This window comes from Protopterus annectens, chromosome 8.part0 (assembly GCF_019279795.1).
Source record: "Protopterus annectens isolate FY-2018-M chromosome 8.part0, PAN1.0, whole genome shotgun sequence".
NCBI lineage: Eukaryota > Metazoa > Chordata > Ceratodontiformes > Protopteridae > Protopterus > Protopterus annectens.
The window spans coordinates 524632290-524655472 of NC_056741.1; the positions used below are offsets into that span (position 1 = coordinate 524632290).

At 41.5% G+C, this 23183-nt stretch overlaps 1 protein-coding gene across 3 annotated transcripts in view; it reads right to left on the reverse strand.

Moving 5' to 3' along the window:
* The window catches only part of GABPB2 (GA binding protein transcription factor subunit beta 2), a 1188026-nt gene extending 1165185 nt beyond the window's left edge, over positions 1-22841 (reverse strand). Inside the window, exon 1 of one of the 3 annotated variants that reach the window (XM_044080023.1) lies at positions 22602-22841. The gene's annotated coding sequence lies outside the window, so the exon portion shown is untranslated. Of the gene's footprint in view, positions 1-21959; positions 22043-22601 lie in introns of those variants that run through there. The other 2 variants (XM_044080025.1, XM_044080024.1) reach the window with 2 other exon arrangements.
* Positions 22842-23183: the final 342 nt, after the last annotated feature.

The window sequence follows — 23183 nt, forward strand, 5'->3', positions numbered from 1 at the left end:
CACCCTCTCAAACTCAGGAACCTCACATGGCCTTCCTGAAAACATTGGAGGGATAAATGTATCTCCAAACACCATCATACTAGGTGACTTCAACTACCCTAATATAGACTGGGAACACTACTCAAGCCCGAACACTCTAACCCAAAGATTCCTGGAGTTCATAAACTCAAATGCCATGGAACAACTAGTCACCATCCCCACAAGAGGTGAAAACATACTTGATCTCATCATCACGGACATGGGATCAAAATGTTCAACACCGAAGTATACCCCTCACTGGTGAGATCAGATCATAAACTAATCTCGCTGGAGGTCCTCATCCCGCCCCCACCTGGAACAAAAAGACCACAGTGAAAAACTTCTCAAAAGCCGATTTCACACTTCTAAAAACTAGTGTGGTCTCCTTTAAGGCCCCTGAGCCAGTGGTAAACATTACTCAAACCGCTGAATCACTTACAAATGCCTTCTACCAGCACCTACAGGACTGCATGGATCAGGCAATCCCAAACAAAACTAAGACTCTCTGTACCAAAGGCAAGCGTCCAGTCTGGTGGACCCCAGCCATAAACAAGCTCTACAACAAAAGGAGGAAGCTACTACAAGATAGAGCAAAATCGTTGAAAGGTAAGACACCTTTGATCATTATAAGTAAAAACTAAGAGCTCTCATAAAATCATCCAAGGCAAATTTTGAGAGAAAAATCGCCAAGGACTCTAAAGACAATCATAAGGCCTTCTTTAGCTATGTTAGAAACCTAGGAGGAAACTCCCAGATATGCTCAGAATTAGTTCAAAATGATGTGAAAATTACTGAACCTACACACATTGCTAACATACTGGCTGACAGGTTCAGTGCAAACTTCTCCCCCTCCCCAAAAGGAGAGATATCTATTCCAGAGGATTGTAGCCCCCAAACATCTCCAACGCCCAGGTGAGAACTGCCCTCACTAAGGCAAAACACAGCATCCATGGGACCGGATGGTGTCCCCGGCTGTGTGCTTCATGAACTCAACGAGGAATTAAACCCACAGTTAGGACAGCTGTTTAATCTTAGCCTCACCTCAGGATACGCACTCAAGGAGTGGCGCGCGACTGTGGTCCCACTTCATAAGGGCAGTGCCTCCACAGACCATGGAAACTACCGCCCATTAGCTTGACAAGCCTTATCTGCAAAGCCATGGAGAGGATCATAATGGAACTCATAAATAAAGACATAGGGAACTTGCAGACTTTGGATCCAACCCAGTTTGGCTTTGTCAAAGGCAGATCCTGCCTCTTAAACTTGGTTGACTTTTTCGAGACAGTCACCAAGGCCATTGATGAGGGAAAGGCAGTCCATACAGCCTACCTCGACCTGGCAAAGGCCTTCACACAATACCCCACTCAGGTATCATCGAAAAACTCATCAGCTTGAATGTAAACCCATACATCACAAGATGGGTTGCAAACTGGCTAAGCGACAGAACCCACAGGGTCAGAGTTGCTGGAGCCATGTCAGACTCAAAGCCTGTCACAAGTGGTGTCCCACAGGGCTCAGTCCTGGGTCCACTCTTGTTCGGCATCTACTTTTCTGAAGTACAAGCAAACACAGGAGGGTTATGGCTGACAAAGTTTGCAGATGACTGCAAACTGGGCCATAGTCGAAAACACATCTGACACAGATATCCTCCAGAAGGGCCTCACAGAAACGGATAACTGGTGCCAGAGCCATGGCCTGAAGTTAAACGCCAAAAATGCATAGTCATACCCTTCGGGAAAAACAAGGTTACCCCTAGCTACCATATAGGTGACAATCCACTGAGCACAGAAAAGTCATCAGGGATCTGGGGACCCAAGTTGACAGTAGTCTTCGCTTGACACTCATGTTGCTAAAGTAGTTAGGAAAACCTTCTATATCGCCCACCTGTTCATGAAGGGATTCACATCTAGATCAAGGGAGGTCATCGTCTCCACGTACTCATCACTCATTAGACCTATGATTGAGTACAATGCCCCGCTCGAATGTATCTGACCAGACACCTGATGCAGCTTGAAAGGCCCCAAAAGTTCCTCACCAAAAGGATAAAGGGTCTCAAAAATATGTCTTATGCTGCCCGACTGAAAGAACTCAAGCTTTATTCAGTCTCATACCGCTTGCTCAGAGGTGACCTGTGCCTGACATATAAGGCCATGTCAAACCCAGAATTGATGAATATGCTTCACCTCAAAAAATCTAGATCCCTCAGAACCACAAGGGCGGGAGACTTAAACCTTGACACGGTTATAAATAGAACGTGCTGGAGGGACAGATTCATCACCCAGAGACTCCCTATGCTGTGGAACAAAATCCCGGTACATGTGAGGCAGAGCACCTCGCTGGCCTTGTTCAAGAGGAATCTTGACCAATGGATGGGAGATCGCAGATATACCCCAGGGATTACTTCAGTGTCACTGCTTGACAGAGGCACAGAAAAATGATAGGCATAGTTTTTATTCAAACTAAAGGGGTGGCGAAAGCCACATAACTATGGGCTAGGCTTATAAATGCCCTTGGGCAGATAGCCTAGTATGAACCTATATATACATATATATACATATATATACATATATATATATATATATATATATATATATATATATATATATATATATATATATATATATATATATATACACACACACACACACACACACAAATATGCATTTTATATTATATAGTATACATGTACTTTTTTTTTCTTCCCTGTTGAAAGCAGTCGAGAAGTCTGAAATCATAGCTTAGACTTGACTGCCACTCCAGTTTTTTTTTTTTTCCTTCTGTCAGTCACCTTGGAACTAACAAGGTAGCTGTGCACACATTGCCAGGTCTGAAACTGGCTTGGTACAGGTCTGTATTGCTTGTCTGTGTGTAGTCAGTCACTTGGGTACATATAAGGGACATGAAAACTTTAATCTTCTCTCAACAGCTAATAATGTCCATATAATTCTGGCAAGCTGGTCTGTCATCTTTTTTGTGAACTAGTATGACAGGGTTTCTCCACAATACTGCACTATAATGTACACAATACTGCACTATAATGTACAGGACAATAGATTTGGTACGATGGTTTCGAAATATGTAAAGGATTCCACAGTCCACGGGTTTTCGCCTGCAACTCAAAGGTATATCCCAAACAACTGTTAAAAATAAACTTAAAATTTGAGACATCTGCTACATGTGATACATAAAATGTAAATTTAGCCAGTTTTGAAAAATGCCCATCATTCTATGTATGTTGAAAAATGCCCATCATTCTATGTACTGAAAAGTAACAGAAAGCTTAAGAATAAAACATGTGAGCATTACTCAGGCATTTGCAGAAATGCTGAGAAAGAAAGAAACAACATATATTAAATTTAATATTCTAGAAAAGATCGAGAAAAAAAACTTAAGAGGTAGTGATCGTGTCAGGAGACCTGATAAATGTGAATACAAATGGATTTGTAGATTAAAGCTGATCACACACCTGCCTTGAATGAATCGTGTAACTTAAAAACAAGCATGTTAAAAGATGATATTGATCGACTAGAGCGTCACCATTAAATTTATATAAAACTCAGTTTTCTACCTTGTTTTACGCTCACTTGGAAAAGCATATTGGCTTGAAAGCGTGTGGCAGTGTTTTTTAATAAATTATATAATTTCCATGGTACCCTTGAACAAGGGTTTTCTTCTTTTGCTTGTTTTTTCCTACACAGTGCTCAGGGATTTCCCCATTTACAGCTGCCCAGGTGCGATTTTCTTGTTCAAAGATTAAAACTTTTTCAATGCAAAAGTAAAGATACCAACAAATTCTGACTCATTTACTAAGTGGTCCTACATGTTAAAACCTGTCTGTGGAGCAGTTTGAGCAAAATCTGGAAAGAAAGGAAGATCGTGACCAGACTTGTACTCCTTGCTAAAGGAGTAACAGACCAGAGAATAGTAACTTGCACGATTATCAAAGAACAAGTGGTGCATAATTCCACACCGGGCCCTAGTTATTAGTGTAAAACTAACCAGAAAACCTCTTTCTCTTACTAACACAAGATTTCCTCACAGCAGGTTTATCTTGCATCTACTGCTGCCTGGACTAGAAGGGAGTCACCACAATGATTTTTGGGGTGCCCTTCTGAATCTTCAGAATTACCCTGGATATCGGCTGGAAAGGTAGGAATGCATAAAAAAAAAATTCCTGACCATGGGAATGAAAAAGGATCAATTTTTGAGGCCTGTCTGCAGAGAGTCCTCGTGCATAATTTGTTCAGTTGTCCTTTTAGAAAGGAGGCAAATTGATCTACTTGGTGTTCCCCACAACTGGATCAATTCCTTTAAGACCCCCTTTAAATTTTCATTCAAGAGGGTCTGTCCTGGTTCTACGCAGCTTGTCTGCCACTACATTTTGCTTTGAAGGAATGTAGGAAACTTGGAGGGTTAAACAATGCTTTAGAACAGACTTCCAAACTGCCATAGCCAGCATGCACAGAGGGTAAGACCTTGTGACCCCGTTTATGTACCAAATTTCAACGTAGTGTTGTCTGTTACCACCTGAAGAGGACCTGGGACAACTGATAGAGAGACCCTATAGCATGGGATTCGAAGCAAACATCTCCGATATGTGCATGTTGTGGTTTGTGTTTTGTTCCAAAGACCCTGCACTTTTCCCTCCATTGAAAATGCTCCCCCAAACGCAGAAGTGTCTGCAATCACAAAACGAGCTGGTGTTTTGACAGAATGTGAGACCTGAATCAGGACAATCTCCACAAAACCAAATACTAGCATTTCAAATTCCAGAGGATGAGAATGCTGTGCCCATATACCTTTGTAAGAACCACTGTGATTTTTCTCATATGCATCCTGGCAGAAGGAATCATGACAATCATGGATGCCATGAACCCTAGAATCCTGAGACATGAAACCTTCAGAGAATAAAGTCTAAGAAAAAGGAAGAAACATGCTTTTCCTCTGATGTCATGGAAAAAAGTTACAAAAGATCCTGCTTCTCTCTGCCCCCTACTTGCCAAGCAGAACTGGTGGCTTACTAAAAAAAGACTTCCATGGACATACCTGATGCCAGTACTGAGATGAAGGTGATATCATTAGGAGTCAATATGATGCAGATTGCTTGCTCAGCAAGTAGAAAACTGACCACATGGGGACCAACATAGATGCCAAGGTTTCAGATATCAACATCAGTACTAAATCCCCACACTTAAAGCACCCAAGAAACTATAGTGGAGTGGTTTATGCTGATGATACAGTGATGACACTGACATCACATCATTAACTTCTGCAAAGACACACACAGCAATAGTGCCGATACCAAAGTCTGAAGCACAACTAATAAATTTTAGGAGCCCTTTGTTTAGGGGCAAAGACTGCTGGGGAAAGATCTCCACTCCCAACAAAACTGGTTTGGGAAATGGCAAAGGAAAAGTCTTCTTTTAACACTCAGACAAGACCACCATGGCCATGCCATAATCCAAATTAAGAACACAAGATAGTAAGTTTTGTGAAGAGATCAGATGGCATAATGGTTAAAGTATTGCCTCCCATACACAAGGTTCAAGCTTGAACTTCAGCCAATTTCTATATGGAACTTGCTTGCTCTCTCTTGGCTTCTGTGGGGCTCCTTCCACCTCCACAAAACATGATGAGTTTCTACTTCAAAACTCACTCAATAATGGAACCGTGGGCAGTCCCACAGACTTTAGATGGTGCCCCATAATACAAGTTGTAAAATCAACCACTTAGGGCATTAATTGTGACGCGCAGTATTCTCAAGACAAGCGAGCACAGATCATGTGCCATGTCAAAGCTAATCACTCAAGGTGCAAAACTGTCTCCAGGTGATTCAACCATGTTGACTAATGTTGCCAAATTGGCATGGATATTTGCCAGTAATAAACTGGACCAAGGACACAGACTACTCTAACCTATGCCACGGACTCATGCTAACAGTGGCAGGGGTGTTACATGCCATTATTGCTCGGTGTGTGCTTGCCATAAAGCCCAGCAGCACTGGGTCAATAAATTTGTGTCCAGCTATGGTTACCTGGGATAGTTCTGGAGAGAAAACCAACCAGCCTGACAAACATAAACTTAGAGGTGCTATAATTAATGTAGATTCTCTGACAGGAGCAGCTTACAAGGGGATGACATGATGGTAAGGAGAAGGTTGGACATCCTATGTAGCAATGGAATGGGAGTGCACCAACATTACTTGGTTTGGGATCTACAGTATACCATACAGCAGGATGACAAACTAGAAAAGGAGTGGGAATTGCAGTGAGGGAGAGGCTTCAGAAAACAGAATGTTATCAGAAATAGTGACAGGCCCATGGCAATCAGACCTACAGCATAAGGATAGAGCATTATTAACAATCTCAGCCTATGCCCCAACAGCATAAGGATAGAGCACTATTAACAATCTCAGCCTATGCCTCACAGCAGGGTTGTGTTTGTGAGGAAAAGAATGCATTCGGACAGCAGTTGCAGGACCTACTAGATAAAGGAGAACACGATCATACACATCAAAGTCTCATACACTTGAAACAAAGTACATTGGTGACCCTCTTCAAGCGCAACCTTGATGAGTGGATGGATAACCACAAATTTTTCCCAGAGGTACCACCTGTGTCCCTCATTGACAGGAGCAACATGTGCTGACTGGGGTTTCTTTTTTGGGGATAAACTCTTGGTTAAGCTTGTAAGGGCCCCAGAGCCATTAGCCTAGTAATCTCCTATGAATTACTGTTGATAATGGGTGACCTGAATGCAGACATCAGAACAGGATACGAGGACTGCCTCTGTTCACATGGGTGGGGCAACAGGAATAAAAGACAGGCTATTCTAGACTTTTGCCTGGCAAATGGTGTAATGGTGACCAATACATAGTTCAGAAAGAGAGAGTATCACAAGTTCACATACAACAGTAGCCAACATGCAATTCAGGTACACTTCCTTATCTTAAGAAAGAAGCACTGGGGTAGAATCAGCAATTGCAAAAAGTCATCCCTAATGAAACAGTTGACCTACAACATAAACCACTGGCCGTCTCAATCAGCTGCAGGCAGTGATCAAAGAAAGCAGTAAGGTCAACAACGACTAGACCGAAGACCTGGAAGTTGACTGAATAGAAAGCACAGGGTTCAAAGAATTACTAGCACCACAAGAAGAGGAAACAGACAGACATTGTTTTAACCCGACTATACACACCTTCTGCCTCCTGCTAGCTCCCAAACTCATTTTCCCTCCAGAGATTTAGTTTGTTCTCATGTCCCCCTCCTACTGAATCTCTGCTGTAGTTACCTTACTCACATATATAAGGATTTGTAGGTGTTGCAGCAATTTGTACATCTATTTTGTTTGCTGTTTTAATTCCTTGCACCCAGGCTGTGCTTTGCTGAAGAACTGCAGCACCTCAAAATTGTATATGTGAAGACTATACAACAGATATGCGGCCAAAGGTACATAGGAAAGTTGATAGTGGAATTCAAGACCAGGGATTCATTAAAAGAAAGGAGTGCAGGAAAAGTGGGAGATAGAAAATAGACCAGGTTGGAAAGGAATACTGGTTGGTTAACAGGGAGGTTAAGAGAGGGCCTGCAATAGCAAAGAACAAAAGCATCAAGGCATCAGAGGCACTCTTATCAGCTTTTGGAAAACAACTCTGTAGCTGGCACAAAAACTCTAGGGTTGTAAAGCAAACACAGAAAGATAAAGACAGACACATTTAGTAAGGGATGCCAGCAACAGCCTGATCACCAGCACACAGGAAATCCAAGGCAGATGGAAGAAGTGCTTTCAGCAGCTTCTGAAGGAAGAAGAGAAGGAGCCAACCCTAGCAGTAGTAAGAACAGCACTAAGGAAAATAAAAAAGGTCAGGGAAAGCAGCAGGCTCAGATAAGATCACAGCTGATATGACCAAGATGTTGGGCAAAACAGGGGAGAAATGGCTCTGAGGGTGCAAACAGTAGTATGGAGAGAAAAGTGCATCCCACATGACTGAAGAATACGCATTCTGGTGCCAGTGTACAAGAACAAAGGGAACAGCCATAACTATGGACAGTACAGATGTGTCAAACGCCAGTTACACAGCATGAATGTTCTGGAGAGGGTGACTGAAAAACAAATCTGCAGAGCAGCAGAAAGAAAGATGGGAGAGGAGTATTTATAAATTCATATCAGGATGCAGCAAAACTGACCCAACATTTGCAGTGAGACAAATAATTATGAAGCTAGAGACAAGGAGAGTCCAAATGGGTATTCCTATATATATTTTCAAGTCATAGGAAAGGATATAAGGGATATGAATTTCACCTGCAGTTGCAAAGGTTCACAAGGAACAAATATACTGAGTTAAATCTATGTAAGGCAATCTCCACATGAACTAATACATTAATTTGTTATGTCGTGCATTACTTTGTTTTGTAGTGTTGAATCTGCTGGAAGGATAGCTCCACCCCCTATTACTCACCCATACTCACAGGCCCTTTATTGTTGAAGGTGAAGCTATATTAACACTTCAGCATATTTTACTCTTATCAATGTAATATATCCCTGGAAAGTTACTGAAATGTCCATAACTATAAAATTAGATGTTGTGAGTCAAGTATTTAAAGTTCAGACACCTTGTCTTTGTATCCATGAACATTCATTTTCATTCAGAAAAGGTAAAAACTTGGGTGCCTACTTTAACCATTACAAACATCATTCTGAATCTAGGAATCTCCACATGATTCAGACATCCATATCAGGAGACAAACTTATGGGCTGTATGCCATGTGGACACTGTAACAATTGCAAATATGTACTAAAAACTAAACAATTTTCCAGCAACAACAGCAGTCACATATTTGATATAAATTTTTTTTGACAACTGTAACACCGATTGGATTATCTATATGGCCTCCTGTAGTTGTCATGCTTTTTACATTGGTCAAACATCAAGACCTTTTAGAATACGCATATCTGAACATCTGAGTGACGTCAGATGTAAAACAGCCAGTAATGCATTGTATAAACACACCCTCAAACATAGCACAGCCAAATTTCATTTCACCATTATTGATAAAATAATAGGTGACAGAAGCAACAAATCAGGATGGCATATCAAACTGAATGCAAAAGAAAAGAAATGGATAGTAAAATTAGGTGCACTATTTCAGCCTGGACTTAATGAATATTTATAAATATTGTATGCATATTCATGAGCTCACCAATCATGTTTTGTTTCTAATTATGATGTATTATATAATGGATTCCAATTTATTATGTGATTTTGCACTGATGAAGGCTAGGTAAAAACCAAAGCCGAAACCGGTCTGTTTTGTTATTGGAATTCTTTATATGTTTCACTAATTAAATAGTGTTTACAGCTTCCAGCTGCTGGCTTCTTTCTTGGTTGATCTATTATTTTTTGAGCCGTGCAATAGCTTCCGTGCAGGGGAAGGTTTTTGGCTAAAACAACCTTTTAACCAAAACCCAACATGGCTTCCGACCTAGCCACAGCCCCATTATCTTTTACAGACACAGTGAACAAGGCCAGAGATGCAGGATGCTATACAGCTTCAGTATTCCTTGATCTCTCCAAGGCCTTTGACACAGTGTCTCACCCCTTACTTTTGAGCACACTAACTTAGGTTTCTCACATAACACAGTAAAATGGTTTCAGAGTTACCTCAATGATCGTAAGCAAGCAGTGAAAGGGTCCAATGAACCCTTTCTCTACAACCCTAGTGGAGTCCCTCAAAGCTCCAACCTAGGACCCCTACTTTAACATTTTCACAAACAACCTTCACACTGCCTCTCATCCGGGGACCCTCATTCAATACACTGATGATTCCACCACAATCTGTACTGCTCCATCACTACCAGAACTACTTTCAAAACTCAACAATCCTTTACTGCAGTCAAATCCTGGCTAAGAAATTGCATCTGACAACACAGTCACAGAAATAGTGCAGGAAACCAAACCTCTAGGCGTCATCATTGACAAACTTTCATTTGACCTTTAAACACTATATCTACAGAGATGTGCGGTGCAGGACAAGTATCTGGGATGTCGAATGGGCCTTTGGGGAGGGGGGGGAGATGATGTTTGCGCTGAGCCTATCAGCTAGCAGGTTGGCTAGATCAACAGGATCAGTGCAAGTGGTCCTGTTAAGTACTAATATGGGACAAACCTGGGCTTTGCCATGGAGGTTCTTGACGTAACTGAATAAGGCTTTGTGGTTTCCCTTTGTTTCAGAGACTAGTTTCGATTCATATTTTGCTTTGGAGGTTTTCACTAGTGATCCAATTTGCTTAGTGAGGCCAAGGAGGGTTTTTTCTAATTTGGGATTTATTCTTTTTTACCCTTGAACAACAGCTTATTCCTTTAGTTGTAAAGTCTGTTGACAGAGGATGCCCACCAGAAAGGTTTGTGTTTCCTTGAGGAGCAGGTTTTAGTTCTGTTGGGTATGGCCGAGTCCATGCAGTTGTACAGGTGCTTGTATACTGCATTGGTGTACTGGTCAACATAGTTAGTTGTCTGCATCCTCCAAGGGGGGGGGGGGTGATATGAAGCTACTGATACCATCCTTTAGGAGGCTGTAGTCAGCTTTTAAGAAGTTTTTAGCCTGGTTACGGCTTGGGGGGGTATTTGAATGAATATGCAAGTTACAGAACCCAGGGTCAAGAATTATTTAAGCATCAGGATTAACCTAATCTCAGAAGGACTCTCCTCTTACCCAATCATGCACTCATTCATTTGACTACTTTTACAGAAATTCAGCATGAGATACAAGGATAGTTACAATCTCGCCACTAATCTTAACTTTTGATAAAACAATATTTGGGGCAAAAGACAGAAAGAGGGACTTCAACTGCTACACATAATCAAATTCCTCCTTGATGTACTTATTTTAGTAGTGATTTAAGCAATGATATAATTAAGGAAAGCATTAATATTTTGAATATTTTCCAATTTATATAGCCATCACGCAAAGAACTACAACATAAGACAGTGAGCCAGAAAACTGTACAGCATCAGGAGAATACTCCAAGATAAGAGATTCTCATAGTATGTCTGATAATAAAGTCCTAAAAAAACTGTACAGCATCAGGAGAATACTCCAAGATAAGAGATTCTCATAGTATGTCTGATAATAAAGTCCTAAAAAGTATTTTTGCACACCCACACACCCCAGCTGCTTAAATATGATTTACTAACATCATTGTTATTGAAGAAAAACAACATTCAAAGATACCACAGACCAAACAAAAAATTACATACTTGTGACTGCATTTCAGACTGCCAATTACAAATGATGAAATTAAAACTAGCTTTCTCCTACCAGGCGTGGCGGGAGTGAGCAGCCACCATTGACTCTCGTTAGGGTATGGAGAGAAGTCTATTATGCCTGCACTTTACAGAGCCTGAGCATCACAGTAAGTACTAAAATTAAAGCTCTGACTATGACATGAACACATTCAACAAGAAGCACAGGATCTGGAGGTAGAACTGCTCAAGTGCCATAGTGCATTTACTCTGGCTTTACTGCAGACTATACACTGAAGCAGCCCCGAGGACAAGAAATAAAGAAAAAAAAATCCCAATTCACTGCAAGCAGGGGCACTGTGAAATCTTCCTTGCACAAGAATAAATTAGGTATTGCCCTTAAATATAGAGTCCCAATTTGAAAATGTTGAAGCCAGATGTTTAGGCCACTAGAATAAATACACATTAGGGAGATTGCTGCAGAAGGTCTTATGGGGGCAATACTGAGACAAGGAGACCCAAACTATCTCACTGACTTATTGGATGAAAGCTTTGCCATCTAAATGGAGGGGCTGATAGCCAAAAGGGAAAAACAGAGAAAAATACAAAATTATGGAATGGCAGCCTCCTTGGCATCACCATTTAGACCTGAAATGTCCCAGCCTCAAAAACACAAAGCCAGAAAAGCAGAAGCAACGTCCTATTCAAATACCAGCCTTCCAAAATTTACTCAGCTAGACAAGAAACAGAGAAAAAATAAGCCATCATAAGAGCCTACACAGGGACTCTGGCTTCTACTGTGAGCTGCAAAAATACTGTGCATCACCACACCACCACCACCAATAACAATTCCACCAAACCTTAAAAAGGGTGATGCTAGCCAGAGAGGGATAAAAACATGGCTGCTGAAGTAATTTATTGTGGAATAACTTCATTTGTGCTATCCAGCCTTCAACATAACCATTTTCAGACTCTAACCCATGGAACAGTTTTTTTTCACAAGTGGAAAAAGACACTGGCTAATTCCTGCTAATCAGGCATTATGATACCAGGGCTGTGTAGAAAAGACTTGCAGATCTAAAAGTAGAGGAAAACACTCCAGTATTTCTGAAGCAGGAACAAGAGGATGACAAGAAGATTTAAGAAAGTACAGAACCAAAACAGCTATTTCTTCCAACAACTGCCCTGCAAGAAATAAAGATTAGTAGTAAACAAGGATCATGCACACCACAAAAACAAATACCCCAAAGGAGAAAAAAAGTCACAAATGGTGCAATCAGCCTTGATATACTGAATATAAGAGTAGTATTTTATTTACTTAATACAGTTGATTAATCAAAAATAAACATACCTAACGGCTGGTCAAACAGGACAATGCAAACCCAAAAGGGTAGTCAAATAGGACAATGCATTTGTGCTTCTCCATGTTTAAATCACCATAGACAAAAACCCAATACCACTTCCTTGCAAGCTACAGGTCCCCCTCTATGACCCAGGAAACCCATACCATTTATTTAAACTTTTTGTAAATACTCACTCATTCATGGGTGACTAATTACCCAACTATTAAATGGGAATCCTACAGGACGGCAAACGTACAGGCACACAGATTCCTGGATTTTGTAAACACAAACGCCCTGGACCAGACTACACCAACCAGGGGTGCAACCATACTGGATCGGGTCCTCGCCACTATGGGAGAGTGGCTGCACACACCCTACTTTAATGTCTTCCCTAGCAAGATCAGACATCAAAATGGTCTCTTTTGAAGTAAAAAATAAAACCTGAACCCCCAGCTAACCCTGGAATATTCAGGAACTACTCTAGGGCTCTACTATTAAACAGTGTTAACCTGGCAAATTTCAAGTCCCCATAAATCCCAAAAACACTGCCCATGCAGAACTGTTCCCAGAAACCCTATGCAAGCATATTAATAGCTGCATAAAAGAGACAGCTTTACCCACCAGGAAAAAGTACCCACCCAGAAGCATAAATAAACTCTTATCAATCTAAACAAACCACTCAGAGGTCAAATAAATACCACCAAAGCCAAACTGGAGGTAAATCTGGCCTCCCCGACCAAGGACAACCACAAGGCATTCTTTAACTATGTCAGCAACCTCAAACACAATACAAAATTGTGTGCAGAGTTTATTGTAAATGGAGCCACCTATACTGAGTGAGAATATATAGCAAACTAAACTACTGGCTGACAAATTCAGATCCAACTTTACCCCTCTCTTCCTCTCAACCTTTCCCCAGGAAGTACTACCAAATATAATTCCCTCTGCTATTAGGGAACAGGTGCTTAATGCACTCTCCAAGATCAAGACAATACCTCAGGATGTCTTCTAAATAACATGAAGCATGACCTATCAGGCGCTCTGGAATTGCTATTTAACAGCACCCTCCAAACAGCCTTCGTGCCCCATGAATGCAGAACAGCAAAAGTCATCCCTCAGCATAAATGCTGGCCAACTACAGGCCCCCAAGTCTCACATACAAAACCATAGAAAGTATTATTATGGAAATTATCAATAATGACATAGTAAACCTCCAGACACTTGACCCAACCCAATTTGTTTTCGTCAAGGGCAGGTCATGCTCACTGATATGGTGGACTTCTTTGAGGTCACCAACACAATGGATGGAGGGCAAATTGGCTCACACTTCCTACCTTGACGTGGGCAAGGCATTTGACACAATACCCTACTTAGGCATGGTTGACAAACTCAAAAATGGTTAAGTACAAACACTTATGTCACCTAGTGGATAGGCAACTGGCTCACAGACAGGACCTAGACGTTAGAATTGAGAAGTCCATTTGTGACTGGCTTCTTTAAAGAGGTAGAGTCCTCAGGGATCTGTCCTGGGACTGCTACTTCTGGGGATTTATTTCTCAGAAGTTAAGTGCAATGTCAATGGCCTCTGGCTGACTACATTTGGAAATGACTGCAAATTAGAAGCCGTCAATGAATCCCACACAAATGTTCTCCAGGAAGAGATGACGCAGACAAACAACTGGTGTCAGAGCCATAGACTAAAACTAAATGAAAAGAGATGCATAACAGTATCCTTCAGGAAATCACCCCACCCCTGGAAACTACCATACTGACAACACATACCCAAGAGCTGACCCAGTAGTCAACGAAGTTACTAGACTAATGGCACTAGGGCTCTTACAAGCCTAGCCAAGTTCTACCTTCATTTCCACTATCAGCACCTAATGCCCATGTCCAAGGAGGACACAGTTGGAACCATTGGGGTAAATTTACAGTTACTAATCCAATCGTCCAGACTGCATTTGAAGTGGGCCAATGAGGTGCTCTCTGATATGAAGTGGGAGTCTGTTCCAAAGGTATGGTAACCTCTGGGAGACAATCTGTCCCTCCAGCAGGTTCTACTAATGTCACATACCAAGTTAAGGTCTTTAGAGCGAGTAACCAGTATACCATTTGACTTGCAGATATGCAGCTTTCCAATAAAGCAGGATCCGAGTTTTACTTATATGCAAGGCAGAGATCACCTCAGAGTAGTCTGTATGTAGTCTGTATGAAACAAAGTGTCAGTGATTTCAGACTATCCACAGAGAACAGATGCTGAAGACCTTGACATTTCCTTGTGAGGAACTTTTGTGGTTTCTCCAATTACTGCAGTTGCTTGGAAAGGTACATACCAAAAGCAGCAGTGTACTCAATTATTGGCCCAATAAGGGAAGAGTACAGGGAGACTATACCTTCTTTTTTTCCTGGAGGCAATGCCCTTGCTTATGAGAGGGGCAATACAGAATGCCCTTCTTACTACTGTGGAGACATGGTGATGAAAGGTAAGAATGCTGGCAACCTGTGTGCCCAGGTCACTCACCACTGAGTGCGTACTTAGGGCGTTGCTATTGATGTGGTAGTTAGCAGGAACATCGCTCATACTGATAGTGATGATAAACTCAATGCAAAACAAAATGTACTAAGAACATGACTTTGGTACCAATCATTTGTGTAAGACCCTCATGCAGGATGTTGACATAATTTGGAGATTCTATGACTGCTCCCAATTTGCAGCCATCAGCAAACTTTGTCAGCTACAGACCTTTAGTTTTTGCTTGGAATTTATTTCTCCAAAATACAAACAGCAGAGGTCCCAGGACTGATCCATGTGGAAAACCGCTGGTTACAGGTCTGCTGTTGGAGGTGGCTTTCCCTATTTTAAAACCACGTGTCCATTCAGCGAGCCAGTTAGCAACCCATCTAACGATACAAGGGTTGATACCTAGCCGGGCGAGTTTGTCAATGATGCTTGAGTGATGGATAGAGTCAAAAGCCTTGGCCAAGTGTAGGTAGGCTGTATGCACAGATTTCCCCTCGACCAGGGCAATGGTGATTCTCTCAAAGAAGTCCACCAGGTTTAACAGGCATGATCTCCCTTTGACAAATCCAAACGGACTAGTATCAAGTGTTTGGAGATAACCTTTAAGATCAATGACAATTTGCTCCATGGCCTTGCAGATAAGGCTAATCAGGCTAATAGGTCTATAGTTCCCAGGGTCAGTGGAAGCACCACTTTTGTGCAAGAGAACAGCAGTGGCCATTTTCCATTCAGCTGGGATGAAGCCAGTGCTTAAGACTATGATGGAAAAGGAGTACCGAATGGTGTTGCAATTTCTTGTTGGAAGCCCATGTAGGACACCGCCAGGGATATTACCAGGTCCCATAGATTCTGTGTTTTTGGCCTTACAGGGGGCATTCACAACCTGCTCTTTAGAGATACAAGGTAGGGGGCAGGTGGTAGGGATGTCATGAGATACACATGGCAGGGACAGGGGTGTGAAGTTTTCACAGAACCTGTCGGCCAGCAGGTTAGCTATGTCCACAGGCTCAGTATATGTAACATCATTAACTACCAGTTCTGCGCAAATCTGGGCCTGTCCTTACAGATGTAACTATAGAGTGCCTTGTGGCTGTCTTTTGTTGAGGAAGCTACTTTGGACTCGTAGTTTACTTTGGAGGACTTCACAAGAAGTCTTATTTGCTTGTTTAAGCCAAAAAGGGGAGTGTTACCAGTTTAGGAGGACTGACTCCCTCTTACTCAGTAATTTCTTCCTCTTACTGTAAGGCCCGTTAATGGCAGTTGTCCACCAGGCAGGTGTGCTTTTCTTTCAGGAACTTGTTTTGGTCCTATCAGGTACAACTGAGTCAATGCAATTACACAGGTGTTTGTTTAAAGTATTGGTGTAGACCTCGGCATAGTTGCCAATTCCATCTGAGGGAGGAGGTGCAGTGAAACTATTTACACCATCCCATAAAATGGTTATGATCCGCTTTGGGAAGTTGTTTTTAGTTCATCTGCTGCTGAAGAGTGGGGGCATTACGTGTGATAGTTATTTCGAATGAGACTGATATGTGGTAAAATCTCATCAGGGAGGATCTCACAGTGGGGGTGCTACAGTGGTCCCCTATATTGGTGAGCACCAGATCCAGGATGTTGGCACCCCTCGTGGGGGTGTCAACCAGCTGGTCCAAGGCACTGGATTTAAAGTCAAGGAACCTTTGGGCAAGTGAGTTTGAGCACAAGTAACTGACCCAGTCAATGGATGGGTAGTTAAAGTCACCCAAAACCATGGTGTTTTGATGTATCTTGATATACTCAAGTAGATCCAAATAGGCAGAGTGGTTGTCTTGAATCATGGAGGGAGTCCTGTAGCTGGAGTGGCTTGCATAGGTGTCCTACCAACAGTTAATTGCATCTAAAGAGAGTCTCCAGGGAGTCATACCAATCTGAAGTTGTATTTATCTTTAATGAATTTGATACACCGCCTCCTTTAGTTTTCACACCTTCAGTTTGAGGTCTGAACTTGTGGAATAAATTGTAACCAGGTATGGCTGGGATGCTCGCCACAGCCTTGAACCAGATCTCTGTGACTGCACAAATATCTGCGTATTCTAACGTGAGGACAGTTTCCAGTGAGTGCAGTTTTGTGTTGAGACTCCTAGCATTTAGCAACATAACCTTGAGGTTGTTTTTAGATAGGGATTTTACGCTGGGAATTTTTTCTCGAGACACTGCCTAAAATAGGCACTATGGGGGTGGGGGGGCAACAGCCTTAGCCTATAGCCAAAGTCCCAGGACTGACAGACGAAGACCTTCTCTGGCAAAGCCTCGAGGTCTGTCGATCATGTCATCCCCGGGTGACATACAGTGGATTCCCCTTAGAATGACAACAGAAGCCAAGCCAATTAAGCCACATAGGTGGTAATCCATTAAGTACAGAAGAAGTAATTAGGGACCTGGGGACCCAAGTTGACAGCAATCTCTCATTTGACAACCACGTGGCCAAAGTGGTAAGAAAAACATTTTATATAGCCCACCTAATCATGAAGGGATTCACATCTAGATCAGGGGAGGTCATCGTGCCTCTTTACTCATCCCTCATCAGGCCCATAATTGAGTACAATGCCCCTTTTGGGATGTACCTTACCAGACACCTGCAGCAACTGGAAAGACCTCAAAAGTACCTCACCAAGAGGATCAAATGGCTCAAACAGATGCCATATGCTGCCCGGTTAAAGAAACTCCAGCTCTACTCAGTGGCATACCGCCTGTTCAGAGACGATCTGTGCCTGACGTATAAAGCCATGTCCAACCTGGAATTAATGGACATGCTGTACCTCAGAAAATCCAAATCCCATTGAGCTACGCGCTCGAGAGACTTGAACCTCAGCACTGAAATAAATAGGACATGCTGGAGGGACAGATTCATAACCCAGAGGCTCCCTTCACTCTGGAATAAAATCCCAGTCCAGGTTAGGCAGAGTCCCACATTGACTCTCTTCAAGAGGAATCTTGATGAGTGGATGGGAGATCGTAGGTTTACCCCAGGTATCACTTCTGTGTCACTGTTAGACAGAGGCACAGTATACTAACCTCGAAAAAGGGCATAGCAAAATAAATTTAAAATGGGTGGCAAAAGCCAAACACATTCTGGCTAGGCTATAAATGCCCTAGGGCAGATAGCCTAGTATGAACCTAATTATTGAAGTCACTCATTTTCTGTTTGTACTGAGACATCATCCTAGGTGAAGGCAAAATGCTGCTTAAGGCTGAGGACATACAGTCCGAAAGCTCAGTCAAGTCTCTCTTCATATAGTCCATAGAGGTACACCTCAAGTTGTTTGCAAAAACATGGACTATGACGGAGTCATAACAGTACCTGTTGTAGACAGACTTGAGTAAATGTGTGATATGGTACAACTTGACACCTGACAGACAGCTGACCGTGACATTTTCCTTACCCAGCCTGATGAGAGGGACATCAGTGTGTGTCATGATGGAATCACCTATGACTAAATTGTTTGATTTAGTGTGTTGCCTTAAGGGTTTGACCGGTGTACTTTACTTCATAGAAATAAATCCCAACATGAATTTGCAACATCATAGGGTAATCCTTTCAGAGTCTAAGTACCAGCTTCATACCAGCTGAATGGAAAACAGCCACCATTATTCCCTTGCACAAAGGTGGTGCTTCACTGACCCAGGGAACTATAGACCTATTAGCCCGACTAGCCTTATCTGCAAGGTCATGGTGTGAATCATCACAGATCTGATCTCCAAACACTTCACCCTACTCAGTTTGGATTTGTCAAAGGAAGATCATGCCTGTTAAACCAGGTGGACTTCTTACTTAGAGACAAAGGGAAATTTGTGCATACAGTCTACTTGGACTTAGACTATCCCCCACTCAGGCATCATTGACAAACTCACCCAACTAGCCATCAACTTTTATATTGTTAGACGAGTCGCTAACTGGCGCACTGACAAAACTTGTACAATCAAAGTAGGAGAATCCACCAACAGCAGACTTGTAACCAGTGGTGTTCCACGGGGATCAGTCCTGGGACCTCTACTGCTTGGATTCTATTCTCCAAAGTAAAAGCAAAAACGAAAGGTCTGCGGCTGACAAGGTTTGCTGATGACTGCAAACTGGGAGTGGTCATAAATCCCCAAATGATGTCAACATCCTACAAGAGGGTCTTACACAAATAAATGATTGGTGCCAAAGCAATGGCCTTAAACTAAATACCATAAAAATGTACTAACATTCCTTGCCTTAAACTCGATACAAAAAAAAAAAAAAATGTACTACCATTCCTTTCGGTAAAAGTGAAGTTCCTGCCAACTACCACATTAACAACAACTTAAGTATGCCACTCACTGGTGAAAGACCTGGCACATAGGTTGACAGCAACCTTACCTTTGACCACATCTTCAAAGTGGCAAGAAGAGCATTCTATATTGCACACCTCATAAGTAAGAGCACTGCCTCCAGAAAAAGAAGAGAGTTATAACCTCCCTTTACCTCTTCCCTCAGCAGGCCAATAATGGAGTAAAAAAAACATTTGGATATGTACCTTTCTAAAACCTGCAGCAACTGGAGAAACTACAAAGATTCCTCACAAGGAAAATTCAAGATCTTCACCAGCTGTCCTATGGGGATCATCTGAAATTACTGGATTCTGTTTCATACAGACTGCTCAGAGGTGGTCTCTGCCTTGCATATAAGGCAATCTCTGACTCTGCATTATTGGAAATGCTTCACATCTGAAAGTCAAATGGTACATGGGTTACCAGCTCTAAAGACCTTAAGCTGGTATGCGACATTAATAAAACCTGCTGGAGGGACGGATTTGTCTCCCAGAGGTTACCACACCTTTGGAACAGACTTCAACTTCATGTCAAACAGAGCACCTTATTTGCCCTCTTCAAACATAATCTGGATATTAGACGGGTGAAAGTAAATTCACCCCGGGGATCCACCTGTGTCCCTCTTGGACAGGGGCAACAGGTGCTGATCATGGAAATAAGGATAAGAACCTGGCTAGGCTTGTAAGGGCCCAAGGGCCATTAGCCTAGTAACTTATATGAGCCTATGAAGTGTCTAACAACTTTTAAATGGTTAGCTTAGACAGACAATGTCGAGATTTTAAAACTGTAAAACACTTTTGGCTCCTAAGTTACAAAGGACCATGATTGTGTCTCTCTCCGATTACAACTACTTGACATGCGTCCTCAACAAAGATGTCATGATTCACCTCAAGACTGCAGTAAATCAATGTTTTGAACACTAGTTCAAAAACAGTCTAAGGGTTTTACAATGTCACCACTACAAAAAAGGTGCCCTCAACTATACAAATCTTCAGAATATAACCTGCAAAGGGGGTGGGGGGCATCTCACGTTAGCCTTCTTTGTTTTTTAGAATCATCAATTCTCTACTCATAAAACGCTATAAGCATACACCCACCCTCCTTACAAGCAATACTACTGGTAATATTTTTACTATTAACTCATATTCTTGAAAAACTCCATCAATACACATATACAAACATTTGCAATCATTCTTGCAAGTAAGAACAGATATGAAACAAGTATTACACATGCAGAATGAATAAGTACTGATTGAGAATCAACGTGCAAAAACATGTAGCAAGGAACAGTAGACAAAGAGAAAAAAAAATAAAGCAATAACGTCAAACATAAAAAAGCAGCTGCTTTATCTGGTTTGTGTTGCGCAGCTTTACACTCCCCTTTCACCTCAAAGAATTGTCAGAGAGCAAAATGTACAATTTTAGAAGAGTCACTACAAGCAAGTCTTGTCCAAGTATATTCCAGTACCAGTCCAGTTATATACTATAACGTTACACCCATTAATAATTACTTTTATGGGAATGGTGCAAGCCCCACACAAACCTCAAAAGTTAGAATAAAATAAACAGCAGGGGCACAGCAGCCCTTGTAAGGAAATGAAGGGGGTTCATGCTCCCAAAAACACTTGCTAAAATCTTGTCACCCATCTCATTCATGTCCATTGTGTGAATGACCGCCGGGCCATGTCAAAACAAAAGGGTCATGCCTAAACCTGTGCAATTTATTTATTTACATTTGTTGACCGGCAGTGCCCAACTGGGACGTAGGCCCCATTTTCAGCAGAGGACCGGGGAGAAAAGCTCCACAGTTAAAATATATAGACAGTAGTTATATTGGCTTTACATAGCAATCAACAATTTGATCAACATAGCAATTAAAAATTACAAACAGTTGCAGATGAAGAATACAGTAAGTACATCAGTAGACAACTAGAATCTTTTATCATCTGCAAAGTACATAACAGACATTCCTACTGTATAATAAGTAGCTAGGCTTATGAGCATCCGAACTTGCTATAATCAAGGTAGTTAGTGGGGTGGAAAGAAAGATAGTGGGTGGTGACATCAGAGGGGGAGTTGCAAAGGCATAGCCAGCATGTTTTTATTCAAACAAGAAATTGCAATGAAATTATCCAACCAACCCCAACTACAAAACGACTAGTGGGAGGAAGGAAAAGAAACAGTTTTCATGCTAACATGAGAATCTGTAATTACTCTTGCAAATAAAGGAGTGCTAATGTATGCTTTCAAGAGTTTTTATTTTATTTGTAGTTGTTAACCGGATTTATTTAAATAGCCCCAACAACAAACGGATACATAATGAATAAAAAAGTTGTTATGAAAGCTTATTCAACTTCACAGATTCCCAAGCTTTCATAATGATACAATACTTTTCTTCACACCCAAAGGGCAAAATGTATACAAAGAACGAAACATGTAGCTCACAACAGGATCGTATACACTTCACAGTGAAATCAGGTTTAATAGCTGAAAAGCTCAGTACCTGCAATACTTTGGTTTCCAATGGTAGGCCTCCTTTCCTATCGTGCCAAAGCTGTTGTTATGTTAACATCTACACTGACAGCCAGACCAGGGGCGGAGCAAGCGTCAGCAACACAACACACAAGGTAAATGCTCTTGAAAATTGAAATCCAGAATATCTTTACAAACTATTAATTTATCTACCTTTTCAAATAATATATTAAATTAAAAGCACAGACACGTTTAATACTTGCTATAGCACAAAAATCCAAATTTCCTCCACTTTTTAGTACACTACACAGCTTCAAACCCTCCCACTATACTATTACAATAACCATGCTACACTACTACTGTGACTGTAAGACACTTTTGTATTAGTTACTGACCATACCGCATATTGTGTTCCTACAACTCAGTAGAAATAGTCTAAACTTACAAACAGATCTTTTCCAAACACAAAAATGACTTCGCAAACTGCCCGCCAGCTACACCAAGTACTTCAAGTACAACATACACACGTACATCAACTTTATTACCATTACTACTGCTGCGATCAAAAAAACATTACAACATGCAAACGCCCCACAGTAAACAGATACGTGCATGACATTACAAAAGTTTAGGCTTTTCAAAAACATAAAAGCAAAGTGCAGAAATTACTTACTGCACAACACACGAAATAAGCAAACGTGTCCAAATCCTTACAATTGCAAAAAGCCTGTAACTAGTATTGACTACTTTGTTTCATTCAATCTTCATATCAATCCTCCATAAACTGCACCACTTATTTATTTATTTAATTATTTCTCTACACGGATCGGAAAAAGATGGCCGTCGTACGCACCGGAAGTGGAAGGCGGCTATTTCAAGTGCGCACAGCTTTCCCTTGCCAGTTTAACGGCGGAAGGATATGATTCAACCCTTATTGTAACGACAAAGATGGTTGTCCTATTGCCCGGAAGTAGAAGGTGGACAACAATCTCTTGCTATTACAGTTGCGGAAGGATATTAAACTGTTTTAATGATAACTTGGCAGTACTGTTTTCCTGATAGTTTGGTTGTAAATTCAAGTGAAATTAAACACTTGCAGTACATGTGTTGTACCTTTTCATTATTTGCGCGTTGGGTTGGTTATTTACCGTAAATAGGTTGTTTAAAAATAATGTATAATTTTAACCAGAATATAGACTGAATATTTGGGCATGGTGTTCCACGTATGTAGCCTTAACGTGGAGCACACTGAAAC